At 41.8% G+C, this 27386-nt stretch overlaps 14 non-coding genes and 9 pseudogenes across 14 annotated transcripts; all 23 read right to left on the reverse strand.

Annotated features, from left to right (window-relative positions):
- Positions 1 to 8573: 8573 nt before the first annotated feature.
- On the reverse strand, positions 8574 to 8692 carry LOC142517190 (5S ribosomal RNA). Its single transcript, XR_012812950.1, has one exon. It is a non-coding gene; the product is annotated as a 5S ribosomal RNA (ribosomal RNA).
- Positions 8693 to 9329: 637 nt separating this feature from the next.
- On the reverse strand, positions 9330 to 9448 carry LOC142508260 (5S ribosomal RNA). Its single transcript, XR_012806482.1, has one exon. It is a non-coding gene; the product is annotated as a 5S ribosomal RNA (ribosomal RNA).
- Positions 9449 to 10123: 675 nt separating this feature from the next.
- On the reverse strand, positions 10124 to 10241 carry LOC142510604 (5S ribosomal RNA; annotated as a pseudogene).
- A 637-nt stretch (positions 10242 to 10878) lies between these two features.
- LOC142513360 (5S ribosomal RNA) lies at positions 10879 to 10997 on the reverse strand. The gene has a single exon (XR_012809311.1). It is a non-coding gene; the product is annotated as a 5S ribosomal RNA (ribosomal RNA).
- A 677-nt stretch (positions 10998 to 11674) lies between these two features.
- LOC142510922 (5S ribosomal RNA) lies at positions 11675 to 11792 on the reverse strand (annotated as a pseudogene).
- A 638-nt stretch (positions 11793 to 12430) lies between these two features.
- On the reverse strand, positions 12431 to 12549 carry LOC142513361 (5S ribosomal RNA). Its single transcript, XR_012809312.1, has one exon. It is a non-coding gene; the product is annotated as a 5S ribosomal RNA (ribosomal RNA).
- A 678-nt stretch (positions 12550 to 13227) lies between these two features.
- LOC142511382 (5S ribosomal RNA) lies at positions 13228 to 13343 on the reverse strand (annotated as a pseudogene).
- A 636-nt stretch (positions 13344 to 13979) lies between these two features.
- Positions 13980 to 14097, reverse strand: LOC142512882 (5S ribosomal RNA; annotated as a pseudogene).
- A 683-nt stretch (positions 14098 to 14780) lies between these two features.
- On the reverse strand, positions 14781 to 14899 carry LOC142508217 (5S ribosomal RNA). Its single transcript, XR_012806442.1, has one exon. It is a non-coding gene; the product is annotated as a 5S ribosomal RNA (ribosomal RNA).
- Positions 14900 to 15579: 680 nt separating this feature from the next.
- LOC142511773 (5S ribosomal RNA) lies at positions 15580 to 15697 on the reverse strand (annotated as a pseudogene).
- Positions 15698 to 16379: 682 nt separating this feature from the next.
- Positions 16380 to 16499, reverse strand: LOC142507937 (5S ribosomal RNA). Its single transcript, XR_012806174.1, has one exon. It is a non-coding gene; the product is annotated as a 5S ribosomal RNA (ribosomal RNA).
- A 680-nt stretch (positions 16500 to 17179) lies between these two features.
- On the reverse strand, positions 17180 to 17298 carry LOC142508857 (5S ribosomal RNA). The gene has a single exon (XR_012807058.1). It is a non-coding gene; the product is annotated as a 5S ribosomal RNA (ribosomal RNA).
- Positions 17299 to 17978: 680 nt separating this feature from the next.
- Positions 17979 to 18085, reverse strand: LOC142512898 (5S ribosomal RNA; annotated as a pseudogene).
- Positions 18086 to 18687: 602 nt separating this feature from the next.
- LOC142515826 (5S ribosomal RNA) lies at positions 18688 to 18806 on the reverse strand. The gene has a single exon (XR_012811650.1). It is a non-coding gene; the product is annotated as a 5S ribosomal RNA (ribosomal RNA).
- A 1160-nt stretch (positions 18807 to 19966) lies between these two features.
- On the reverse strand, positions 19967 to 20087 carry LOC142509484 (5S ribosomal RNA). Its single transcript, XR_012807655.1, has one exon. It is a non-coding gene; the product is annotated as a 5S ribosomal RNA (ribosomal RNA).
- Positions 20088 to 20767: 680 nt separating this feature from the next.
- LOC142512257 (5S ribosomal RNA) lies at positions 20768 to 20886 on the reverse strand. Its single transcript, XR_012808821.1, has one exon. It is a non-coding gene; the product is annotated as a 5S ribosomal RNA (ribosomal RNA).
- Positions 20887 to 21535: 649 nt separating this feature from the next.
- On the reverse strand, positions 21536 to 21656 carry LOC142511074 (5S ribosomal RNA; annotated as a pseudogene).
- A 685-nt stretch (positions 21657 to 22341) lies between these two features.
- On the reverse strand, positions 22342 to 22460 carry LOC142509261 (5S ribosomal RNA). Its single transcript, XR_012807444.1, has one exon. It is a non-coding gene; the product is annotated as a 5S ribosomal RNA (ribosomal RNA).
- A 685-nt stretch (positions 22461 to 23145) lies between these two features.
- LOC142514320 (5S ribosomal RNA) lies at positions 23146 to 23263 on the reverse strand. The gene has a single exon (XR_012810218.1). It is a non-coding gene; the product is annotated as a 5S ribosomal RNA (ribosomal RNA).
- Positions 23264 to 23947: 684 nt separating this feature from the next.
- On the reverse strand, positions 23948 to 24062 carry LOC142511755 (5S ribosomal RNA; annotated as a pseudogene).
- A 471-nt stretch (positions 24063 to 24533) lies between these two features.
- Positions 24534 to 24649, reverse strand: LOC142510389 (5S ribosomal RNA). The gene has a single exon (XR_012808504.1). It is a non-coding gene; the product is annotated as a 5S ribosomal RNA (ribosomal RNA).
- Positions 24650 to 26111: 1462 nt separating this feature from the next.
- LOC142510774 (5S ribosomal RNA) lies at positions 26112 to 26229 on the reverse strand (annotated as a pseudogene).
- Positions 26230 to 26913: 684 nt separating this feature from the next.
- On the reverse strand, positions 26914 to 27034 carry LOC142509685 (5S ribosomal RNA). Its single transcript, XR_012807846.1, has one exon. It is a non-coding gene; the product is annotated as a 5S ribosomal RNA (ribosomal RNA).
- Between the last annotated feature and the right edge of the window lie 352 nt (positions 27035 to 27386).

Below are 27386 nucleotides of genomic sequence, written 5' to 3' on the forward strand. Positions count from 1 at the left end.
TTACAATCAAATTGGCTACAATTTGACCAAATCCGGCAGTGCCCGAGCTACGTTGATTTCACATGTCTTATCCCTTGTCGAGATTTCGATGATTTGAGCCGAAAATCGTCTGTCAACAAGTAATCAAATAGAAAAACACTAAAAGGGGTGCAACACGAGGACTTCCCAGGGGTCACCCATCCTAGTACTTCTCTCGCCCAAGCACTCTTAACTTCGGAGTTGTGGGGGTCCCGGACGCTAATCGTTTTCTTAATCATCTTTGGGAGTTTAATCAATTCATAATCAGGGTCTAAAAATTTTTCTTTTTAAAATGCAAGTGCGGAGCGTAATGGAAGTAACTAATATAATCTCAGTATATAAGTACAATAATACAACAATTATTCAAACTAGTCTAGGTTCAACTACTAAATTTTAAGTATTAAACCAAATCTACAATAGTCCGAATCACCACTCTAAACTCGTCTTCTCTCACTCTTCTTGACCCCGATCCCTGTCCCACCTGTTGTCATGCACACATACAAAACAAGACACAGCCGGATACTCCGGTGAGAATAAATCCCAGTATAAATAATGTATACATGCAGTTAACTGAATTAACATAAAAGCATGAATTATATCTTATCACATGTAGCATAACCAAACAACATGTATCAATAGTCTGTAAATAAAACTGAATCGTAATCTACGAAACATAAATCAATACGGATCTGTAAATCAAATTCTAGTCTCAATATCTAAGACTCGACTCATCTCTCATTCTAATCTAGGGATCCTGATCTAATTTAGACTTTGGTATGCTGTATCGAATGTCTACAATAGACGTCAATCTACATCTAAGCTCATCGATACACCGCAAGTCTAGAGTCTATGCGGTTCTGTCAAAGACTCGGCGGTTGTGCCCTAGCTAGGCTGATCTGCCCTAGACTCAAACTCTGGCTCTGCTATAATTCAATAGACTAAAACATATCAACCTGATAATCTGAAAATATCAATGCAATAAAGTAAAGTATGTGATTTTGGGAAACTCAAGTCAAACCTAACTCGAGTTGTGCAATCCCGAATCAACATTTATTTATACCTTTCTCTTCACGATCTGATGAAGACGAAGTCTTGTATGTCAATCTGTCCATACCCAGTCTGGCAATGACAAGTCACATAAATACCATATCAGTATATAACTCAATTCAAGACCCATTCTTATCAATACTCAAATCGTATATAATCTGCCATATCTGAACAAGGTACAATCTAATTCATATCAATGATATCACGATACAATCGAAATCATTACTGAATCTGATCAATCTCAATCAATACTGAATCTGATCAATATCAATCTACTGATGTTTCGACAGCATAACAATACAGTCTTGATACCCCGTCAATCTCAACATCACAGATATAATACCAGAATACATAATCAGTATCCGTACAATTCAAAATTTGAATAATAACACAACTCTGATATAGAATCTCAACTAAATCAACTGAAATTCATAATAATTGTATAACCAGTCTATTCTTTAATCTGACGTTCAATTATACAATGCCTACTGTAGCAGAACATTCAGATCTGATATATTCAATTCTGACAATATCATAAATTCAAATCATGTCTAAACGTACAAAACTTACGTCCAGTTGTAGCTGTCGTCGCTAGTAACACATACCGTACTCGGATTCAAAATCAGACAGACGGAATTTGCGTGGCGTTCAATTTTCGCACATCAGGAACTTGGAGCTTCGGTTCCTCTCTTCCTCTATTTCTGAGAATGTGACGTTGCTTATATATATATATATTATACATATACACGTCGCACGGTGATGGCAAGTGGCATCCTTTCGTTTGCATGCCTCGCGCATATGCGCGCACAAGGTCGCGCATATGCGCCTGGCTTTCTGCCCGGCACCTTGTGGTTTATCCTCTCGCGATATGCGCGACAATTTCTCGCGCATATGCGCGAGATGTTCTGTCTCGCACATTCCCTTACTCGCGCATATGCGCCGCCTTCCGCCGCGCATGTCGCCGAACTCTTGGACGTTCCGCGCATATGTGCGCATTCAAGCCGCGCATGTGCGCCGATTATATTCTTCACACCTAATGTGATTTCTTCTTTCGGCTCTCCCGATCTGATCCGTTCCGTCTATAATCATCTTTAATAAATAAATAAATCATTTCAGATTAATCTCAGATTACAGTAACAAAATCTCGGGCCTTACATTTCTCCCCCTCTTAGATCGGAGTTCGTCCTCGAACTCGCAAGTAACCAATTCAGATATATCAGAAGAATGTATACAGAGTTTAAATCAGAAACTCATCTCAATGAATCAATTCTGAAATCTCAATCTCATATCAGATTCTGTCTTTCAAATAATCTCTTTGCTATTTGAAAATCTTACTGTGTTTTCAACAACAGAATAATTTTCATTTTCTTCTGAATCAGTTCCATTTTTCCTTGCTCTATCTCAGACTGTATCAGATCTTATCTCAGATATCTTTGAGTCATTATCCTTATACGCAGGAAATCTGCAGTTCTCATTGGACCAGAATGCACAAAGTAATAATGTTTCGTTTTCACTAGTGCTAACATCCAGCACTACGGCTCTATAAATACTTCCCATATCTGATAGTATAGAAAAGAGTTCGTGGTATATTCTGCCACAAGCACAAAATCAAGCAAAATCACAATCTGATATACTCTACTTCGGCATTCTAGTTATTCTGACCACTTTTCTGACATCGATCTGTGTCATTTGGTCATGTTTGTATGTTATCTGGTACAAACTAGTAGATATAGATTGAACAATCTGTCAATCACAATCACATTACATCACAATCTGGAAAGTATTGCAGTGATCTCATTACGAAATTCATCGAAGTATACTCCCCATGTCTAGTCAGAAATATACAAATTCTGTAATAAATCTTTTGATTTCTATCTTTCTGTCTTCATTTATTGGCAATTCAGACATTTTAGTACAAGTTCTACCAACATTTCAGTACCAATTATGTCACAACTGATTTAATCTGTCTATATAAAAACTATCTGTTCGAATTATCATATACTTTCTGTTACCTGAACGACTACTGAATCCATTTCTGTGCGCTTCTGACCCAATCTGTCATTTCCAATTCGAACTATTTGGTATAAACAATCAGTTAATAATATAAATTAAAAAAAAATACCTACCTGGTATTCGGTTCTGATTATCGATATCAAATTCTGTTGTACAATTCTGAAACATTTGACATTACAAGATAATCATTTTCATACAGTAAAAATCACATATCTGTCACCCTGATCGATGCTCTGCTCTGATTATCGAAATTAAGTTCTGGACATTCTGATTATATTTCTGAACTGCTGTAATTCTTGAATTCAGTTCTGATTCGGTTTGATAATCTATATCAAACACTGACTCAGAATAACCGTACTATCAAATCAGATTCGGAATATCAATAATCTATACTGATCTAGAAGCTAACAATTCTCAAGCAGTTCAAAACATACTCAGATAATACAATCTGCCCACTCTGACAAAATAAATTCTCTGATATTTCTGATATCGGTATCGTTCTCAGTCACTGATCACAATTTTAACTGTGTCAAGAACAATCGGTATACTAACTTCAGATATCGCACACTCTGAATACAATCTGTTTCAAGCAGAATTCATATCTGAAAAATTTCTGTATACAATAATCACATTTCTCAGAATATCCCATTCAATCTTCAGTTATTCGATTCAATCAATCAGATGCTGCGAATATATCAAAATATCATAGATACAACGAGCATGAAATCATCAGAATATCTCTGAACATACTGAAATATGCCAAAGAGAAACAATAAATCAGATGTAACTCCTTGTCGGTACTCTTCTACTGATCTTTTAATTCTTTCAATTCATTCAGTGTCATTCTGGACATTCAATATCATTCTGTACTGAATTCTAAAACAATAAACATTATCTGGTCTCAATTCAATTCTGAAATCTATCTTTCTGATATAAAGCAAATCTGAAATCTTATCTGGGCAAACATCAGCTAACTCGTACATCATTGGCAAATCTGCCAATGCTAGACTCGATTTCAGTATGTCTACTGAATACATAAGGATGCCATCTGCTCCTTTCTGCAACAATCGAGTCCCTAGACAACATAAATATCAAAGGAATTCTGAATCTAGAATCCTTACCGTGAAATCTCTACTCATCAGCCATATCTGGTCTGAATCTTATACTCTCCTGAAAGGAATCTATAATAGTTCTGTACTTGTTCAGCATATTAATGTCAATCATGAAATCAAATCAGAAAACACAAGTACATCATAATTTAACTCGATCTCATTCTCATCTTACTGTAGTATACAATATATCACAGAAATCTCTGATATCAATTTTTCTTTCCCAGAAGGTACAAAAATTAATACTACCGCAATACAGACCCAACAGGTACCGTATATATCAATGCAACTAAGTCAGAGACAATTGTAAGAAATGCATTAATATATATCAATACATATGCAATATAATCATAAAAGAACAGTACTTGCCACTATATCATCAAGTGCCTCTTGGGTCTGTTCCTCGGTCACTACCACCAGATGGTCTAGCTCTCTGAAATCTGCGGGAATCTCTCTGGGGACAAACTCTAGCAAAGTGTCCCGGATGTCGGCAGATACGACAACTACCAGTCACTCCCTAGCATTGCCCTGTGGAATGTCTCCCTCCGCAAATCTTGCAATACACTCCAGTATAACTTGAGCTGGAACCACTGGAGCTAGTTGAACCGCTCAGTCCGCTCCTTAACTTCTTGAATGGTTTCTTTCGAGCTTTCAGCAAATCTTGCTTTCCACTCGTGCTGCCGCGATCAAATCGGAGAGGGGATTGCTGTGTCTGGGGTTGCATCGCACACACCCTTTTTAGTTGTCTAATCAGACTCGCCTCCGCTCTCTTCGCTTTACTCAATGCATCAGAAAAATGATAAGGTCGCTGCATATTCATCAATGCAACTATCTCCGAGTTCAATCCTCTAATGAACTGATCCGCTACAGCTTCATCATTTCCAATACATTAGGAGCAAAACGCAGTAGAGTAGAGAATTTAGCAACATATTCTTCAATATTCAGTTGACCTTGTCTCAAGTTCTCAAACTCTGCTTTCTTGTCCTCTCGGTACGAAACTGAGAAAAATCTTCGATAAAATTCAGTTCTGAATATTTCCCACGAAATCACTGTACCTCTCTGTTCTAGCATTCTTTTACTTGTAATCCACCAACTCCTGGCAGTCTCTCGTAACTAGTGGAATATCAGTTTAATTCTCTGCTCATCTGAATTATTAAGTAAATCAAACAGTATTTCTATGTCATCAAACCAGTTCTCACAATCTTCAGACGTCTCGGTACCACTCAAGTTCGGCGGCTGAAATACCTGAAATTCTTTCAACTGTATTTCCATATGAGTTTCTGATACATCTATCTGTTCAGTCGAAGTACTACCCCTTTTTGGAATTCTCCGTGGAGGTATATCTGCTTATCAAAACATTAGTACTCAAATACTACAAATCTGTTCCAAATCTTTCTCTGATCATCTTACTGCTGATCATGAATCAGATCTGATTCATACTCAATAATACATAATACCAACTCAAATCAGATAATCAGGTAACCATGTATTTCGAAGCAGTAAAGCATAATGTCATGCTAGCATACGCAATGTCGTTCAACATTAAAATAATTCTCACGCTAGCAATCACATGCAAGGAAAGAAAACTCAATCTATCTACCCCGCTCATTCTCTTCTATCTCAGTCTAAAGGATCTATCGCTCTGATACCACCTGTTGTGGGGACCCGGACGCTAATCGTTTGTCTTAATCATCTTTGGAAGTTAATTATCAATTCAGATAATCAGGGTCTAAAATTTTTTCTTTTTAAAATGCAAGTGCGGAGCGTAATGGAATGTAACTAATATACATCTCATTATATAAGTACAATAATGTACAATAATTATTCAAACTATTCTAAGGTTCAACTACTAAATTTTAAGTATTAAACCAAATCTACAATAAGTCCGGAATCACCACTCTAAACTCGTCTTCTCTCATCATCTTCTTGACCCCGATCCTGTCCCACCTGTTGTCATGCACACATACAAAACAAGACAACAGTCGGATACTCCGCTGAGAATAAATCCCAGTATAAATAATGTATACATGCAGTTAACTGAATTAACATAAAAGCATGAATTATATCTTATCACATGTAGCATAATCAAACAACATGTATCAATAACAGTCTGTAAATAAAACATGAATCGTAATCTACGAAACATAAATCAATACGGATCTGTAAATCAAATTCTAGTCTCAATATCTAAGACTCGACTCATCTCTCATTCTAATCTAGGGATCCTGATCTAATTTAGACTTTGGTATGTTGTATCGAATGTCTACAATAGACGTCGATCTACATCTAAGCTCATCGATACACCGTAAGTCTAGAGTCTACGCGGTTCTTTCAAAGACTCGGCGGTTCTGCCCTAGCTAGGCTGATCTGCCCTAGACTCAAACTCTGGCTCTGCTATAATTCAATAGACTAAACATATCAATCTGATAATCTGCAAATATCAATGCAATAAAGTAAAGTATGTGATTTTGGGAAACTCAAGTCAAACCTAACTCGAGTTGTGCAATCCCGAATCAACATTTATTTATACCTTTCTCTTGACGATCTGATGTAGACGAAGTCTTGTATGTCAATCTGTCCATACCCAGTCTGGCAATGACAAGTCACATAAATACCATATCAGTATATAACTCAATTCAAGACTCGTTCTGATCAATACTCAAATCGGTATATAATCTGATCCATATCTGAACAAGGTACAATCTAATTCATATCAATGATATCACGATACAATCGAAATCATTACTGAATCTGATCAATATCAATCTACTGATGTTTCGACAGCATAACAATACAGTCTTGATACCCCGTCAATCTCAACATCACAGATATAATACCAGAATACATAATCAGTATCCGTACAATTCAAAATTTGAATAATAACACAACTCTGATATAGAATCTCAACTAAATCAACTCTAAAATTCATAATAATTGTATAACCAGTCTATTCTTTAATCTGACTTCAATTATACAATGCCTACTGTAGCAGGAACATCATATCTGATTCATATTCAATTCTGACAATATCATAAATTCAAATCATGTCTAAACGTAACAAAACTTACGTCTAGTTGTAGCTGTCGTCGCTATTAACACGATACCGTACTCGGATTCAAAATCAGACAGACGGAATTTGCGTGGCGTTCAATTTTCGCACATCAGGAACTTGGAGCTTCGGTTCCTCTCTTCTTCTTATTTCTGAGAATTTGACTTTGCTTATATATATATATATACATATACACGTCGCACGGTGATGGCAAGTGGCATCCTTTCGTTTTGCATGCCTCGCGCATATGCGCGGACAAGGTCGCGCATATGCGCCTGGCTTTCTGCCCGGCACCTTGTGGTTTATCCTCTAGCGCATATGCGCGACATTTCTCGCGCATATGCGCGAGATGTTCTGTCTCGCACATTTCCTTACTCGCGCATATGCGCGCCCTCCGCCGCGCATGTGCGCCGAACTCTCTGGACGTTCCGCGCATATGCGCGCATTCAAGCCGCGCATGTGCGCCGATTATATTCTTCACACCTAATGTGATTCTTTCTTTCGGCTCTCCCGATCTGATCCGTTCCGTATATAATCATCTTTAAATAAATAAATAAATCATTTCAGATTAATCTCAGATTACAGTAACAAAATCTCGGGCCTTACAGGAGTTCTGATGGGATCCAATGCATTAGTGATGGTATGATCGCACCCGACATTGAGTGGGATGTTTATTTTTATATCCCTCGAGTACGTGTGGAGCGGGCGGCGATGGACAACACGCGGCACTGCTCTCGCCTAATCAGAACCATGAAGTTAAGCATTCTAGCGCGATGGCAGAACAAGGATGGGTGACCTCCCTAGGCAGTACTCGTGTCGCGATTGTTTACGTAAATTAAGGCTAAAACAGTCGAAATAATTGTTTTTAATGAGTTAACCGTCTCAAGAGTAATCTGCATCATACCCTTCCGCACAGAACCAGCTCACGACAAAAAAAATCGCTAAATGTTCCCAGAAAATAGAAAAAAAATAAGAAGAAGAAAATAGCGAATGTAAAGATATTATTATGCCTGGGATACGATAAAATGGAACCGGAATCGAATTTCAAACTTCCTAAGCGGATTTCTACAGGAAATGGAAGCTTAACAGAAGCGGAAAATCGCAAATTAGAGGGTCTTAGAGAAGAAATTCGGCTAAAATCTCGCCACCTCATTGCGGAGTAATGAGTCTCGTTCGTTTGCCCGTTTACAATAAAATTAGCCTACAATTTTGTCCAAATCCGGCAGTACCCGAGCTACGTTGATTTCACATGGTTTATCTGGTCCCGATCGAGATTCAGATGATTTGAGCCGAAAATCGTCTGTCAACAAGTAATCAAAAATAGAAAAACATGAAAAGACGTGCAACACGAAGACTTCCCAGGGGGTCACCCATCCTAGTACATCTCTCGCCCAAGCACGCTTAACTTCGGAGTTCTGATGGGATCCGGTGAAATAGTGCTGGTATGATCGCCCCCGACATTGAGTGGGATGTTTATTCTTATATCCCTCGAGTACGTGTGGAGCGGGCTGCGATGGACAACACGCGGCACTGCTCTCATCCAAACAGAACCATGAAGTTAATCGTTCTGGGGCGATGGCAGAGCTAGGATCAGTGACTTCCCTGGGCAGTCCTTGTGTCGCGACCGTTTACGTAAACTATGGATAAAACAGTCGAAATAATTGTTTTTAATGAGTTAACTGTCTCCGGAGTAATCCCTAAAAGTTCCCTAAAAATAGAAAAAAAAATAAGAATAAGAAAATAGCGAATGTAAAGCTATTATTATGCCTGGGATACGATAAAATGGAATCGGAATCGAATTACGAACTTCCTAAGCAGATTCCTCGAGGAAACAGAAGCTTAACAGAAGCGGAAAATCGCAAATTAGATGGTCTTCGAGAAGGAATTGACTAAACTCTCGCCAGCTCATTGCGGAGTAATGAGTCTCGTTCGTTTGCACGTTTACAATCAAATTAGCCTACAATTTTGTCCAAATCCGGCAGTGCCCGAGTTACGTTGATTTCACATGTCTTTTCTGGTCCCGATTGAGATTCAGATGATTTGAGCGGAAAATCTTCTGTCAACAAGTAATCAAAAATAGAAAAACACGAAAAGGGGTGCAACACGAGGACTTCCCAGGCGGTCACCCATCCAAGTACTGCTCTCGCCCAAGCACGCTTTACTTCGGAGTTCTGATGGGATCCGGTGCATTAGTGCTGGTATGATCGCACCCGACATTGAGTGGGATGTTTATTCTTATATCCTTCGAGTACGTGTGGAGCGGGCGGCAAACAACACGCGGCACTTCTCTCTCCCAATCAGAACCATGAAGTTTAGCGTTCTAGCGCGATGGTAGAGCTAGGATGGGAAACCTCCCTAGGCAGTCCTCGTGTCGCAACCGTTTACGTAAATTAAGGCTAAAACAGTCGAAATAATTGTTTTTAATGAGTTTACCATCTCCGGAGTAATCTGCATCATACCCTTCCGCACAGAACCGGCTAACGACAACAAAAATCGCTAAATATTCCCAGAAAATAAAAAAAATAAGAAGAAAATAACGAATGTAAAGCTATTATTATGCCTGGGATACGATAAAATGGATCCAGAATCGAATTTCGAACTTCCTAAGCGGATTTCTCGAGGAAACGGAAACTTGACAGAAGCAGAAAATCGCAAATTAGAGGGTCTTAGTGATGGAATTCGGCTAAAATCTCGCCAGCTCATTGCGGAGTAATGAGTCTTGTTCGTTTGCCCGTTTACAATCAAATTAGCCTTCAAATTTTTCCAAATCCAGCAGTGCCCGAGCTACATTGATTTAACATGTCTTATCTGGTCCCGATCGAGATTCTGATGATTTGAGCCGAAAATCGTCTGTCAACAAGTAATTAAAAATAGAAAAAAACGAAAAGGGGTGTAACACGAGGACTTCCCAGGGGACCCCATCCTAGTACTGCTCTCGCCCAAGCACGATTAACATTCAGAGTTCTGATGGGATCTGGTGCATCAGTGCTGGTATGATCGCACCCGACATTGACTGGGATGTTTATTCTTATACCCCTCGAGTATGTGTGGAGTGGGCGGCGATGGACAACACGCGGCACTGCTCTCGCCCAATCAGAACCATGAAGTTAAGCGTTCTGGGGCGATGGCAGAGCTAGGATCAGTGACTTCCCTGGGCAGTCCTTGTGTTGCGACCGTTTACGTAAACTATGGATAAAACAGTCGAAATAAATGTTTTTAATGAGTTAACTGTCTCCGGAGTAATCCCTAAAAGTTCCCTGAAAATAGAAAAAAAAATAAGAATAAGAAAATAGCGAATGTAAAGCTATTATTATGCCTAGGATACGATAAAATGGAATCGGAATCGAATTACGAACTTCCTAAGCAGATTCCTCGAGGAAACAGAAGCTTAACAGAAGCGGAAAATCGCAAATTAGATGGTCTTAGAGAAGGAATTGGCTAAACTCTCGCCAGCTCATTGCGGAGTAATGAGTCTCGTTCGTTTGCACGTTTACAATCAAATTAGCCTACAATTTTGTCCAAATCCGGCAGTGCCCGAGTTACGTTGATTTCACATGTCTTTTCTGGTCCCGATTGAGATTCAGATGATTTGAGCGGAAAATCTTCTGTCAACAAGTAATCAAAAATAGAAAAACACGAATAGGGGAGCAACACGAGGACTTCCCAGGCGGTCACCCATCCAAGTACTGTTCTCGCCCAAGCACGCTTTACTTCGGAGTTCTGATGGGATCCGGTGCATTAGTGCTGGTATGATCGCACCCGACATTGAGTGGGATGTTTATTCTTATATCCTTCGAGTACGTGTGGAGCGGGCGGCAAACAACACGCGGCACTTCTCTCTCCCAATCAGAACCATGAAGTTTAGCGTTCTAGCGCGATGGTAGAGCTAGGATGGGAAACCTCCCTAGGCAGTCCTCGTGTCGCAACCGTTTACGTAAATTAAGGCTAAAACAGTCGAAATAATTGTTTTTAATGAGTTTACCATCTCCAGAGTAATCTGCATCATACCCTTCCGCACAGAACCGGCTTACGACAACAAAAATAGCTAAATATTCCCAGAAAATAGATAAAAAATAAGAAGAAAATAACGAATGTAAAGCTATTATTATGCCTGGGATACGATAAAATGGATCCAGAATCGAATTTCGAACTTCCTAAGCGGATTTCTCGAGGAAACGGAAACTTGACAGAAGCAGAAAATCGCAAATTAGAGGGTCTTAGTGATGGAATTCGGCTAAAATCTCGCCAGCTCATTGCGGAGTAATGAGTCTCGTTCGTTTGCCCGTTTACAATCAAATTAGCCTTTAAATTTTTCCAAATCCGGCAGTGCCCGAGCTACATTGATTTAACATGTCTTATCTGGTCCCGATCGAGATTCTGATGATTTGAGCCGAAAATCGTCTGTCAACAAGTAATCAAAAATAGAAAAACACGAAAAGGGGTGTAACACGAGGACTTCCCAGGGGACCCCATCCTAGTACTGCTCTCGCCCAAGCACGATTAACATTCAGAGTTCTGATGGGATCTGGTGCATAAGTGCTGGTATGATCGCACCCGACATTGACTGGGATGTTTATTCTTATACCCCTCGAGTATGTGTGGAGTGGGCGGCGATGGACAACACGCGGCACTGCTCTCGCCTAATCAGAACCATGAAGTTAAGCGTTCTGGGGCGATGGCAGAGCTAGGATCAGTGACTTCCCTGGGCAGTCCTTGTGTTGCGACCGTTTACGTAAACTATGGATAAAACAGTCGAAATAAATGTTTTTAATGAGTTAACTGTCTCCGGAGTAATCCCTAAAAGTTCCCTGAAAATAGAAAAAAAAATAAGAATAAGAAAATAGCGAATGTAAAGCTATTATTATGCCTAGGATACGATAAAATGGAATCGGAATCGAATTACGAACTTCCTAAGCAGATTCCTCGAGGAAACAGAAGCTTAACAGAAGCGGAAAATCGCAAATTAGATGGTCTTAGAGAAGGAATTGGCTAAACTCTCGCCAGCTCATTGCGGAGTAATGAGTCTCGTTCGTTTGCACGTTTACAATCAAATTAGCCCTACAATTTTGTCCAAATCCGGCAGTGCCCGAGTTACGTTGATTTCACATGTCTTTTCTGGTCCCGATTGAGATTCAGATGATTTGAGCGGAAAATCTTCTGTCAACAAGTAATCAAAAATAGAAAAACACGAATAGGGGAGCAACACGAGGACTTCCCAGGCGGTCACCCATCCAAGTACTGTTCTCGCCCAAGCACGCTTTACTTCGGAGTTCTGATGGGATCCGGTGCATTAGTGCTGGTATGATCGCACCCGACATTGAGTGGGATGTTTATTCTTATATCCTTCGAGTACGTGTGGAGCGGGCGGCAAACAACACGCGGCACTTCTCTCTCCCAATCAGAACCATGAAGTTTAGCGTTCTAGCGCGATGGTAGAGCTAGGATGGGAAAACCTCCCTAGGCAGTCCTCGTGTCGCAACCGTTTACGTAAATTAAGGCTAAAACAGTCGAAATAATTGTTTTTAATGAGTTTACCATCTCCGGAGTAATCTGCATCATACCCTTCCGCACAGAACCGGCTTACGACAACAAAAATCGCTAAATATTCCCAGAAAATAGATAAAAAATAAGAAGAAAATAACGAATGTAAAGCTATTATTATGCCTGGGATACGATAAAATGGATCCAGAATCGAATTTCGAACTTCCTAAGCGGATTTCTCGAGGAAACGGAAACTTGACAGAAGCAGAAAATCGCAAATTAGAGGGTCTTAGTGATGGAATTCGGCTAAAATCTCGCCAGCTCATTGCGGAGTAATGAGTCTCGTTCGTTTGCCCGTTTACAATCAAATTAGCCTTTAAATTTTTCCAAATCCGGCAGTGCCCGAGCTACATTGATTTAACATGTCTTATCTGGTCCCGATCGAGATTCTGATGATTTGAGCCGAAAATCGTCTGTCAACAAGTAATCAAAAATAGAAAAACACGAAAAGGGGTGTAACACGAGGACTTCCCAGGGGACCCCATCCTAGTACTGCTCTCGCCAAGCACGATTAACTTCAGAGTTCTGATGGGATCTGGTGCATAAGTGCTGGTATGATCGCACCCGACATTGACTGGGATGTTTATTCTTATACCCCTCGAGTATGTGTGGAGTGGGCGGCGATGGACAAGATGCGGCACTGCTCTCGCCCAATCAGAACCATGAAGTTAAGCGTTCTGGAGCAATGACAGAGCCAGGATGGGTGACCTCCCTGGGCATTCCTCGTGTCGCGACCGTTTTCGTAAATTATGGGTAAAACAGTCTAAATAATTGTTTTTAATGAGTTAACCGTCTCCGGAGTAATCTGCGTCATACACTTCCGCACAGAACCGGCTCACGTACAACAAAAAATTGCTAAATGTAAAGCTATTATTATGCCTGGGATACAGAAAATGGAACCGAAATCGAATTTCGAACTTTCTAAGCTGATTTCTCAAGGATACGGAAGCTTAACAGAAGCGGAAAATCGCAAATTAGAGGGTCTTAGAGAAGAATTCGGCTAAATTGTCACCAGATCATTGCAGGGTAATGAGGCTCGTTCATTTGCCCGTTTACAATCAATTAGGCTACAATTTTGTCCTAATCCGGCAGTGCCCGAGGTACGTTGATTTCACATGTCTTATCTGGTCCCGATCGAGATTCAGATGATTTGAGCCAAAAATCTTCTGTCACAAGTAATCAAAAATAGAAAAACACGAAAAGGCGTGCAACACGAGGACTTCCAAGGGGGTCACCTATCCTAGTATTGCTCTCGCCCAAGCACGCTTAACTTTGTATCTCTGATGGGATCCGGTGAATTAGTGCTCTTTGATCGCACTCGATATTGAGTGGGATGTTTATTTATGTATCCCTCGAGTACGTGTGGAGCGGGCGGCGATGCACAACACGCGGCACTGCTCTCGTCCAATCATAACCATGAAGTTAAGCGTTCTAGGCGCGATGGAAGAGCTAGGATGGGTGACTATCCTGGGCAGTCCTTGTGTCGCGACCATTTACATAAACTATGGATATAAACAGTCAAAATAATTGTTTTTAATGAGTTAACCGTCTCCGGAGTAATCTACGTCTTACCCTTCCGCACAGAACTGGCTCACGACAACAAAAATCGCTAAATGTTCTCAGAAAATATAAAGAAATAAGAAGAAAAAAGTAGCGAATAGTAAAGCTATTATTATGCCTGGGATACGATAAAATAGAACCGGAATCGAATTTCGAACTTCCTAAGCGGATTTCTCAAGGAAATGGAAGCTTAACAAAGCCGAAAATCGCAAATTAGAGGGTCTTAGAGAAGGAATTCGGCTAAAATCTCACCACCTCATTGCGGAGTAATGTGTCTCGTTCGTTTGCCCGTTTACAATCAAATTAGCCTACAATTTTGTCCAAATCCGGCAGTGCCCGAGCTACGTTGATTTCATATGTCTTATCTGGTCCCGATCGAGATTCAGATGATTTGAGCCGAAAATCGTCTGTCAACAAGTATCAAAAATAGAAATACACGAAAAAACGTGCAACACGAGGACTTCCCAGGGGTTCACCCATCCTAGTACATCTCTCGCCCAAGCACGCTTAACTTCGGAGTTCTGATGGGATCCGGTGAATTAGTGCTAGTATGATCGCCCCCGACATTGAGTGGATGTTTATTCTTATATCCCTCGAGTACGTGTGGAGCGGGCAGCGATGGACAACACGCGGCACTGCTCTCATCCAAACAGAACCATGAAGTTAAGCGTTCTGGCGCGATGGCAGAGCTAGGATCGGTGACTTCCCTGGGCAGTCCTTGTGTCGCGACCGTTTACGTAAATTATGGATAAAACAGTCGAAATAATTGTTTTTAATGAGATAACCGTCTTCGGAGTAATCAGCGTCATTCCCTTCCGCACAGAATCGGCTCACGACAACAAAAATCGCTAAATGTTCCCATAAAATAGAAAAAAATAAGAAGAATAAAATAACGAATGTAAAGCTATTATTATACTTGGGATACGATAAAATGGAACCGAAATCGAATTTCGAACTTCCTAAGCGGATTTCTCGAGGAAACGAAAGCTTAACAGAAGCGAAAAATCGCAAATTAGAGGGTCTTAGAGAAGGAATTCGGCTAAACTCTCGCCAAATCATTGCAGAGTAATGAATCTCGTTCGTTTGCCCATTTACAACCAAATTAGCCTACAATTTTGTCAAATCCGGCAGTGCCCGAGCTACGTTGATTTCACATGTCTTATCTGGTCCCGATCGAGATTAAGATGATTTGAGCCGAAAATCTTCTGTCAACAAGTAATCAAAAATAGAAAAACAAGAAAAGGCGTGCAACACGAGGACTTCCCTGGGGTCACACATCCTAATACTGCTCTTGCCCAAGCACGCTTAACTTCGTAGTTCTGATGGGATCCGGTGAATTAGTGCTCGTATGATCGCACTCGATATTGAGTGGGATGTTTATTCTTATATCCCTCGAGTACGTGTGGAGCGGGCGGCGATGGACAACACGCGGCACTGCTCTCGTCCAATCAGAACCATGAAGTTAAGCGTTCTGGCGCGATGGCAGAGCTAGGATGGGTGACTTCCCTGGACAGTCCTTGTGTCGCGACCGTTTATGTAAACTATGGATAAAACAGTCAAATAATTGTTTTTAATGAGTTAACCGTCTCCGGAGTAATCTACGTCATACCCTTCCGCACAGAACTGTCTCACGACAACAAAAATCGCTAAATGTTCTCAGAAAATATAAAGAAATAAGAAGAAAAAATAGCGAATAGAAAGCTATTATTATGCTTGGGATACGATAAAATGGAACCGGAAATCGAATTTCGAACTTCCTAAGCGGATTTCTCAAGGAAACGAAGCTTAACAAAAGCCGGAAAATCGCAAATTAGAGGGTCTTAGAGAAGAATTCGGCTAAAATCTCACCACCTCATTGCGAGTCAATGAGTCTTGTTCGTTTTGCCCGTTTACAATCAAATTAGCCTACAATTTTGTCCAAATCCGGCAGTGCCCGAGCTACGTTGATTTCAAATGTCTTATCTGGTCCCGATCGAGATTTCAGATGATTTGAGCCGAAAATCGTCTGTCAACAAGTAATCAAAAATTGAAAAACACGAAAAGGGGTGCAACACGAGGACTTCCAAGGGGGTCACCCATCCTAGTACTGCTTCTCGCCCTAGCACGCTTAACTTCGTAGTTCTGATGGGATCCGGTGAATTAGTGCTGGTATGATCACACCCAACATTGAGTGGGATGTTTATTTTTATATCACTCGAGTACGTGTGGCGCGGGCGGCGATGAATAACACGCGGCACTGCTCTCGCCCAATCAAAACCATGAAGTTAAGCGTTCTGGCGTGATGGCAGAGCTAGGATCGGTGACCTCCCTAGGAAGTCCTCGTGTTGCGACCGTTTACGTAAATTATGGATAAAACAGTCGAAATAATTGTTTTTAATGAGATAACCGTCTTCGGAGTAATCAGCGTCATTCCCTTCTGCACAGAACCGGCTCACGACAACAAAAATCGCTAAATGTTCCCAGAAAATAGAAAAAATAAGAAGAAGAAAAATAGCGAATGTAAAGCTATTATTATGCCTGGGATACGATAAAATTGAACCGGAATAGAATTTCGAACTTCTAAGCGGATTTCTCGAGGAAACGGAAGCTTAACAGAAGCGGAAAATATCAAATTAGAGGGTCTTAGAGAAGGAATTCGGCTAAATTCTCGCCAGCTCATTGCGGAGTAATGAGTCTCGTTCGTTTGCCCGTTTACAATCAAATTAGGCTACAATTTTGTCCTAATCCGGCAGTGCCCGAGCTACGTTGATTTCACATGTCTTATCTGGTCACGATCGAGATTCAGATGATTTGAGCCAAAAATCGTCTGTCAAGAAGTAATCAAAAATAGAAAAACAAGAAAAAGGTGCAACACGAGGACTTCCCAGGGGGTCACCCATCCTAGTACTGCTCTCGCCCAAGCACGCTTAACTTCGGAGTTCTTATGGGATCCGGTGCATTCGTGCTAGTATGATCGCACCTGACATTGAGTGGGATGTTTATTCTTATATCCCTCGAGTACGTGTGGAGCGGGCGGCGATGGACAACACGCGGCACTGCTCTCGCCCAATCATAACCACGAAGTTAAGCTTTCTGGCGCGATGGCAGAGGTAGGATGGGTGAACTCCCTGGGAAGACCTCGTGTCGCGACCGTTTACGTAAATTATGGATAAAACAGTCAAAATAATTATTTTTAATGAGTTAACCGTCTCCGGAGTAATCTACGTCATACCCTTCCGCACAGAACTGACTCACAACAACAAAAATCGCTAAATGTTCCCAAAAAATAGAAAAAAAAGGAGAAGAAAATAGCTAATGTAAAGCTATTATTATGCTTGGGATACGATAAAATGGAACCGAAATCGAATTTCGAACTTTCTAAGCGGATTTGTCAAGGAAGCGGAAGCTTAACAGAAGCGGAAAATCGCAAATTAGAGAGTCATAGAGAAGGAATTCTGCTAAAATCTCGCCAGCTCATTGCGGAGTAATGAGTCTCGTTCGTTTTCCCGTTTACAATCAAATTAGCCTACAATTTTGTTCAAATCTGGCAGTGCCCGAGCAACGTTGATTTCACATGTCTTATCTGGTCCCGATCAAGATTCAGATAATTTGAGCCGAAAATCGTCTGTCAACAAGTAATCAAAAAAAGAAAAACTCGAAAAGACGTGCAACACGAGGACTTCCCAGGGGGTCACTGCTCTCGCCCAAGCACGCTTAACTTCAGCGTTCCGATGGGATCCGGTGTATTAGTGCTGGTATGATCGCACCCAACATTGAGTGGAATGTTTATTCTTATATCCCTCGAGTACGTGTGGAGCGGGCGGCTATGGACAACACGCGGCACTGCTCTCGCCCAATCAGAACCATGATGTTAAGCGTTATGGCGCAATGGCAGAGCTAGGATGGGTGACCTCCCTGGGCATTCCTCGTGTCATACCCTTCCGCAAAGAACCAGCTCACGGACAACAAAAAGCACCAAATGTTCCCAGAAAATAGAAAAAAAATAAGAAGAAGAAAATGGCGAATGTAAAGCTATTATTATGCCTGGGATACAATAAAATGGAACCGGAATCGAATTTCGAACTTCCTAAGCGGATTTCTCAAAGAAACAGAAGCTTAACAGAAGCTGAAAATCGCAAATTAGAGGGTCTTAGAGAAGGAATTCGGCTTAACTCTTGCCAGCTCATTGCAAAGTAATGAGTCTCGTTCGTTTGCGCGTTTTCAATCAAATTAGGCTACAATTTTGTCCAGATCCGGAAGTGCCCGAGCTACGTTGATTTCAAATGTCTTATCTGGTCCCGATCTAGATTCAGATGATTTGAGCCGAAAATCGTCTGTCAACAAGTTATCAAAAATAGAAAAACACGAAAAGGGGTGCAACACGAGGACTTCCTAGGAGGTCACCCATCCTAGTACAGCTCTCGTCCAAGCTCGCTTAACTTCGAAGTTCTGATGGGATCCGGTGCATTAGTGCTGGTATGATCGCACCCGATATTGAGTGGGATGTTTTTTCTTATATCCCTCGAGTACGTGTGGCGCGGGTGGCGATGGACAACACGCGGCACTGCTCTCGCCCAATCAGAACCATGAAGTTAAGCGTTCTGGCGCGATGGCAGAGCTAGGATGAGTGATCTCGCTGGGAAGTCCTCGTATCGCGACCGTTTACGTAAATTATGGATAAAACAGCCTAAATAATTATTTTTAATGAGTTAACCGTCTCCGGAGTAATGAGTTTCGCTCCTATGCCCGTTTACAACCAAATTAGCCTACAATTTTGTCCAAATTCGGCAGTGCCCGAGCTACGTTAATTTCACGTCTTATCTGGTCCCGATCGAGATTCAGATGATTTCAGCCGAAAATCGTCTTTCAACAAGTAAGAAAAACACGAAAAATGGTGCAACGCGAGGTCTTCCCAGGAGGTCACCCATTCGGATTTCTGATGGAATCCGGTGCATTAGTGCTGGTATGATCGTACCCGACATTGATTGGGATGTTTATTCTTATATCCCTCGAGTACGTGTGGAGCGGGTGGCGATGGATAAAATGCGGCACTCTGCTCTCGCCCAATCAAAACCATGAAGTTAAGTGTTCTAGCGCGATGGCAGAGCTAGGATGCGTGACCTCCCTGGGAAGTCCTCGTATCGTGTCCGTTTACGTAAATTACGGCTAAAACTATCGAAATAATTGTTTTTAATGAGTTAACCGTCTCCGGAGTAATCTGCGTCATACCCTTCCGCACAGAACCGGCTCACGACAACAAAAATAGCTAAATGTTCCCAGAAAATAGAAAAAAATAAGAAGAAGAAAATAGCGAAAGTAAAGCTATTATTATGCCTGGGATACGATAAAATGGAACCAGAATCGAATTTCGAACTTCCTTAGCGGATATATCGAGGAAATGGAAGCTTAACAGAAGCGGAAAATCGCAAATTAGAGGGTCTTAGAGAAGGAATTTGGCTAAAATCTCGCCAGCTCATGAGTCTCGTTCGTTTGCCCGTTTAAAATCAAATTAGCCTACAATTTTGTCCAAATCCGGCAGTACCCGAGCTACGTAGATTTCACATGTCTTTTCTGGTCACGATCGAGATTCAGATGATTTGAGCCGAAAATCGTCTGTCAACAAATAATCAAAAATAGAAAAACACGAAAAAGGATGCAACACGAGGACTTCCTAGGGGGTCTCACCCATCCTAGTACTGCTCTCGTCCAAGCACGCTTAACTTTGGAGTTCTCATGGGATCCAGTGCATTAGTGCTGATTTGATCGCACCCGAAATTGAGTGGGATGTTTATTCTTATATCCCTCGAGTACGTGTGGAGCGGGCGGCGAACGACAACACGCGGCACTGCTCTCGTCTAATCAAAACCATGAAGTTAAGCGTTCTAGCGCGATGGCAGAGCTAGGATGGGTGATCTCCCTGGGCAGTCCTCGTGTCGCGACCGTTTACGTAAATTATGGATAAAACAGTCGAAATAATTGTTTTTAATAAGTTAACCGTCTCCGGAGTAATCTGCGTCATACCCTTCCGCACAGAACCGGCTCACGACAACAAAAATCTCTAAATGTTCCCAGAAAATAGAAAAAAATAAGAAGAAGAAAATAGCGAATGTAAAGCTATTATTATGCCTAGGTTACGATAAAATGGAACCGGAGTCAAATTTTGAAAATCCTAAGCGGATTTCTCGAGGAAACGGAAGTTTAACAGAAGCTGAAAATCGAAATAAAAGGTTCTTAGAGAAGGAATTCGGTTAAAATCTCGCCAGCTCATTGCGGAGAAATGAGTCTCGTTCGTTTGCCCGTTTACAATCAAATTAGGCTACAATTTTGTCCAAATCCGGAAGTGCCCGTGCTACGTTAATTTCCATGTCTTATCTTGTACCGATCGAGATTCAGATGATTTGAGCCGAAAATTGTCTGTCAACAAGCAATCAAAAATAGAAAAACACGAAAAAGAGTGCAACACGAGGACTTCCCAGGGGGTCACCCATCCTAGTACTGCTCTCGTCCAAGCACGCTTAACTTCGGAGTTCTGATGGGATCCGGTACATTAGTGCTGGTATGATCGCACCCGACATTGAGTGGGAGTTCGAGTACGTGTGGAGCGGGCGGCACTTCTCTCGCCTAATCAGAATCATGAAGTTAAGCGTTCTAGCGCGATGTCATGGCTAGGATGGGTGACCTCCCTGGGCAGTCCTTGTTTCGCGACCGTTTACGTAAATTATGGCTAAAACAGTCGAAATAATTGTTTTTAATGAGTTAACCGTCTCCGGAGTAATCTGCGTCATACCCTTCCGCACAGAACCGGCTCACGACAACAAAAATCGCTAAATTTTCACAGAAAATAGAAAAAAAATAAGAAGAAGAAAATAGCGAATGTAAAGCTATTATTATGCCTGGGATACGATAAAATGGAACCGGAATCGAATTTCGAACTTCCTAAGCGGATTTCTTGAGAAAACGAAAGCTTAATAGAAGCGGAAAATAGCAAATTAAGGGTCTTAGAGAAGGAATTCGCCTAAAATCTCGCCACCTCATTGCGGAGTAATGATTCTCGTTCGTTTGCCCGTTTACAATCAAATTAGCCTACAATTTTGTCCAAATCCGGCAGTGCCCGAGCTACGTTGATTTCACATGTCTTATCTAGACCCGATCGAGATTCAGATGATTTGAGCCGAAAATCTTCTATCAACAAGTAATCAAAAATAGAAAAACACGAAAAGGGGTGCAACACGAGAACTTCCCAGGGGGTCACCCATCCTAGTAGTGCTCTCGCCTAAGCAGGCTTAACTTTGAAGTTCTGATGGGATCCCTGGTGCATTAGTGCTGGTATGATCGCACACGACATTTAGTGGGATGTTTATTCTTATATCCCTCGAGTACGTGTGGAGCGGACGGCGATGGACAACACGCGGCACTGCTCTCGCCCAATCAGAACCACGAAGTTAAACGTTCTGGCGCGATGACAGAGTTAGGATGGGTGACCTCCCTGGGCATTCCTCGTGTTGCGACCGTTTACGTAAATTATGGATAAAACAGTCGAAATAATTATTTTTAATGAGTTAACAGTCTCCAGACTAATGTGCGTCATCCCTTCCGCACATAACTGGCTCACGACAACAAAAATCGCTAAATGTTCCCAGAAAATAGAAAAAAAAATAAGAAGAAGAAACTAGCGAATGTATAGCTATTATCATGCCTGGGATACAATAAAATGGAACCGGAATCGAATTTCGAACTTCCTAAGCGGATTTATCGAGGAAACGGAAAGCTTAACAGAAGCGGAAAAATCGCAAATTAGAGGGTCTTAGAGAAGGAATTCAGCTAAACTCTCGCTAGCTCATTGCGAAGTAATGAGTCTCGTTCGTTTGCATGTTTACAATCAAATTAGCCTACAATTTTGTCCAAATCCTGCAGTGCCCGAGCTACGTTGATTTCACATGGCTTATCTGGTCCCGATCGAGATTCAGATGATTTGAGACGAAAATCGTCTGTCAACAAGTAATCAAAAATAGAAAAACACGAAAAGGGGTGCAATACGAGGACTTCCCAAGGGGTCACCCAACCTAGTACTGGTCTCGCCCAAGCACGCTTAACTTCGGAGTTCTGATGGGATCCGGTGCATTAGTGCTGGTATGATCGCACCCGACATTGAGTGGGATGTTTATTCTTATATCCCTCGAGTACGTATGGAGCGGGCGGCGATGGACAACACGCGGCACTGCTCACAACCAATCAGAACCATGAAGTTAAGCGTTCTGGCGCGATGGCAGAGCTAAGATGGGTGACCTCCCTGGGAAGTCCTCGTGTCGCGACTGTTTACGTAAATTATGGATAAAACAGTCGAAATAATTTTTTTTAATGAGTTAACCGTCTCCAGAGTAATATGCGTCATACCCTTCCGCGCAGAACCGGCTCACGACAACTAAAATCGCAAAATGTTACCAGAAAATAGGAAAAAAAAATAAAAAGAAGAAAATAGCGAATGTAAAGCTATTATTATGCCTGGAATACGATAAAATGGAACCGGAATAGAATTTCGAACTTCCTAAACGGATTTCTCGAGGAAACAGAAGCTTAACAAAAGCGGAAAATCGCAAATTAGAGGGTCTTAGAGAAGGAATTCGGCTAAAAACTCGCCACCTCATTGCGGAGTAATGAGTCTCGTTCGTTTGCCTGTTTACAATCAAATTAGGCTACAATTTTGTCCAAATCCAGCAGTGCCCGAGCCACGTTGATTTCACATGTCTTATCTTGTCCCGATCGAGATTCAGATGATCTGAGCCAAAAATCGTCTGTCAACAAGTAATCAAAAATAGAAAAACACGAAAAAAAGTGCAACACGAGGACTTCCCATGGGTCACCCATCCTAGTACTTCTCTCGCCCAAGCACGCTTAACTTTGGAGTTCGGATGGGATCCGGTGCATTAGTGCTGGTATGATCGCACATGACATTGAGTGGGATGTTTATTCTTATATCCCTCGAGTATGTGTGGAGCGGACGGCGATGGACAACACGCGGCACTGCTCTCGCCCAATCAAAACCATGAAGTTAAGCATTCTGGCGCGATGGCAGAGCTAGGATGGGTGACTTCCCTGAGAAGTCTTCGTGTCGCGACCGTTTACGTAAATTATGGCTAAAACAGTCGAAATAATTGTTTTTAATGAGTTAACCGTCTCCGAAGTAATCTGCGTTATACCCTTCCGCACAGAACCTGCTCACGACAACAAAAATCGCTAAATGTTCCTAGAAAATAGAAAAAAAAATAAGTAGAAGAAAATAGCGAATGTAAAGCTATTATTATGCCTGAAATACGATAAAATTGAACCGGAATCGAATTTCGAACTTCCTTAGCGGATTTCTCGAGAAAACGGAAGCTTAACAGAAGCTGAAAATCGCAAATTAGAGGGTCAAAGAGAAGGAATTCGGCTAAAATCTCGCCACCTCATTGCAGAGTAATGAGCCTCGTTCGTTTGCCCGTTTACAATCAAATTAGCCTACAATTTTGTCCAAATCCGGCAATGCCCGAGCTACGTTGATTTCACATGTCTTATCTGGTCCCGATCGTGATTCAGATGATTTGAGCCGAAAATCTTTTGTCAACAAGTAATCAAAAATTGAAAAACACGAAAAGGAGTGAAAAGGACTTCCCAGGGGGTCACCCATCCTAGTACTGCTCTCGCCCAAGCACGCTTTAATTCGGAGTTCTGATGGGATCCAGTGCATTAGTGCTGGTATGATCGCACCCGACATTGAGTGGGATGTTTATTCTTATATCCTTCGAGTACGTGTGGAACGGGCGGCGATAAACCACACGCGGCACTTCTCTCGCCCAATCAGAACCATGAAGTTTAGCGTTCTGGCGTGATGGCAGACCTAGGATGGGTGACCTCCCTGGGAAATCCTCGTGTCGCTAACGTTTACGTAAATTATGGATAAAACAATCGAAATAATTGTTTTTAACGAGTTAACCTTCTCCGCAGTAATCTGCGTCATACCCTTCTGCACAGAACCGGCTCACGACAACTAAAATCGCTAAATGTTCCCAGAAAATAGAAAAAAAAATAAAAAGAAGAAAATAGCGAATGTGAAGCTATTATTATGCTTGGGATATGATAAAATGGAACCGGAATCGAATTTCGAACTTCCTAAGCGGATTTCTCGAGGAAACGGAAGCTTAACAGAAGCGGAAAATCGCAAATAAAAGGTTCTTATAGAAGGAGTGCAACACGAGGACTTCCCATGGGTCACCCATCCTAGTACTGCTCTCGCAAGCACGCTTAACTTTGGAGTTCGGATGGGATCCGGTGCATTAGTGCTGGTATGATCGCACATGACATTGAGTGGGATGTTTATTCTTATATCCCTCGAGTATGTGTGGAGCGGACGGCGATGGACAACACGCGGCACTGCTCTCGCCCAATCAGAACCATGAAGTTAAGCGTTCTAGCGCGATGGCAGAGCTAGGATGGGTGGCCTTCCTGGGCATTCCTCGTGTCGCGACCATTTACATAAATTATGGCACGAACAGTCGAAATAATTATTTTTAATGAGTTAACAGTCTCCGAGGGAATCTGTGTCATACCCTTCCGTACAGAACTGGCTCACGACAACAAAAATCGTTAAATGTTCCCAGAAAATAGAAAAAAAATAAGAAGAAGAAAATAGCGAATGTAAAGCTATTATCATGTCTGGGATACAATAAAATGGAACCGAAATCGAATTTCGAACTTCCTAAGCGCATTTATCGAGGAAACGGAAGCTTAACCGAAGCGAAAAATCGCAAATTAGAGGGTCTTAGAGAAGGAATTAAGCTAAACTCTCGCCACCTCATTGCGGAGTAATGAGTTTCGTTCGTTTGCCCGTTTACAATCAAATTAGGCTACAATTTTGTCCAAATCCGTCAGTGCCCGAGCTACGTTGATTTCACATGTCTTATCTGATCCCGATCGAGATTCAGATGATTTGAGCCGAAAATCGTCTGTCAACAAGTAATCAAAAATAGGAAAAACACGAACAGGGGGGTCACCCATCCTAGTACTGCTCTCGCCCAAGCACGCTTAACTTCGGAGTTTTGATGGGATTCGGTGAATTAGTGCTGGTATGATCGCACCTGACATTGAGTGGGATGTTTATCCTTATATCCCTCGAGTACGTGTGGAGCGGGCGGCGATGGACAACACGCGGCACTGCTCTCGCCCAATCATAACCATGAAGTTAAGCTTTCTGGCGCGATGGCAGAGGTAGGATGGGTGACCTCCTTAAGAAGACCTCGTGTCGCGACCGTTTACGTAAATTATGGATAAAACAGTCGAAATAATTGTTTTTAATGAGTTAACCGTCTCCGGAGTAATCTGCGTCATACCCTTCCGCACAGAACTGGCTCACGACAACAAAAATCGATAAATGTTCCCAGAAAATAGATTAAAAATAAGAAGAAGGAAATAACAAATGTAAAGCAATTATTATGCATTGGATACGATAAAATGGAACCGGAATCGAATTTCGAACTTCCTAAGCGGATTTCTCGAGGAAACGAAAGCTTAACAGAAGCGGTAAATCGCAAATTAGAGGGTCTTAGAGAAGGAATTCGGCTAAAATCTCGCCAGCTCATTGCGTAGTAATGAGTCTCGTCCGTTTGCCCGTTTACAATCAAATTAGCCTACAATTTTGTCCAAATCCGGCAGTGCCCGAGCTACTTTCATTTCACATGTCTTATCTGGTCTAGATCGAGATTCGGTTGATTTGAGCCGAAAATCGTCTGTCACAAGTAATCAGAAATAGAAAAATACGAAAACGGGTGCAACACGAGGACTTCCCAGGGGATCACCCATCCTAGTATTGCTCTCGCCCAAGCACGCTTAACTTCGGAGTTCTTATGGGATCCGGTGCATTAGTTCTCGTTGATCGCACCCGACATTGAGTGGGATGTTTATTCTTATATCCCTCGAGTACGTGTGGAGCGGGCGGCGATGTACAACACGCAGCACTGCTCTCGCCCAATCATAACCATGAAGTTAAGCGTTCTGGCTCGATGGCAGAGGTAGGATGGGTGACCTCTTTGGGAAGACCTCGTGTCGCGACCGTTTACGTAAATTATAGATAAAACAGTCAAAATAATTGTTTTTAATGAGTTGACCGTCTCCGGAGTAATCTGCGTCATACCCTTCCGCACAGAACCGGCTCACGACAACAAAAATCGATAAATGTTCCCAGAAAATAAAAAAAAAATAAGAAGAAGAAAATAACGAATGTAAAGCTATTATTATTCCTGGGAAACGATAAAATGGAACCAGAAACGAATTTTGAACTTCCTAAGCGGATTTCTCGAGGAAACGAAAGCTTAACAGAAGCGGTAAATCGCAAATTAGAGGGTCTTAGAGAAGGAATTCGGCTAAAATCTCGTCAGCTCATAGCGTAGTAATGAGTCTCGTCCGTTTGCCCTGTTTACAATCAAATTAGCCTACAATTTTGTCCAAACTCGGCAGTGCCCGAGCTACTTTCATTTAACATGTCTTATCTGGTCCCGATCGAGATTCAGATGATTTGAGCCGAAAATCGTCTGTCAACAAGTAATCAAAAATAGAAAAACACGAAAAGAGGTGCATCACATAGACTTCCCAGGGGGGCACCCATCCTAGTACTGCGCTCTCGCCCATGCACGCTTAACTTCAGAGTTCTGATGGGATCCGGTGCATTAGTGCTGGTATGATCGCACCCGGCATTGAGTGGGATGTTTATTCTTATATCTCTCGAGTACGTGTGGAGCGGGCGGCGATGGACAACACGCGGCCCTGCTCTCGCCCAATCATAACCATGAAGTTAAGCGTTCTGGCGCGATGGCAGAGCTAGGATGGGTGACCTCCTTGGGAAGACTTAGTTTCGCTACCGTTTACGTAAATTATGGATAAAACAGTCGAAATAATTGTTTTTAATGAGTTAACCGTCTCCCGAGTAATCTGCGTCATACCCTTCCGCACAGAACCGGCTCACGACAACAAAAATCGATAAATGTTCCCAGAAAATAGATTAAAAATAAGAAGAAGGAAATAACGAATGTAAAGCAATTATT

Source organism: Primulina tabacum, chromosome 10 (genome assembly GCF_025594145.1).
Source record: "Primulina tabacum isolate GXHZ01 chromosome 10, ASM2559414v2, whole genome shotgun sequence".
Classification (NCBI taxonomy): Eukaryota; Viridiplantae; Streptophyta; class Magnoliopsida; order Lamiales; family Gesneriaceae; genus Primulina; species Primulina tabacum.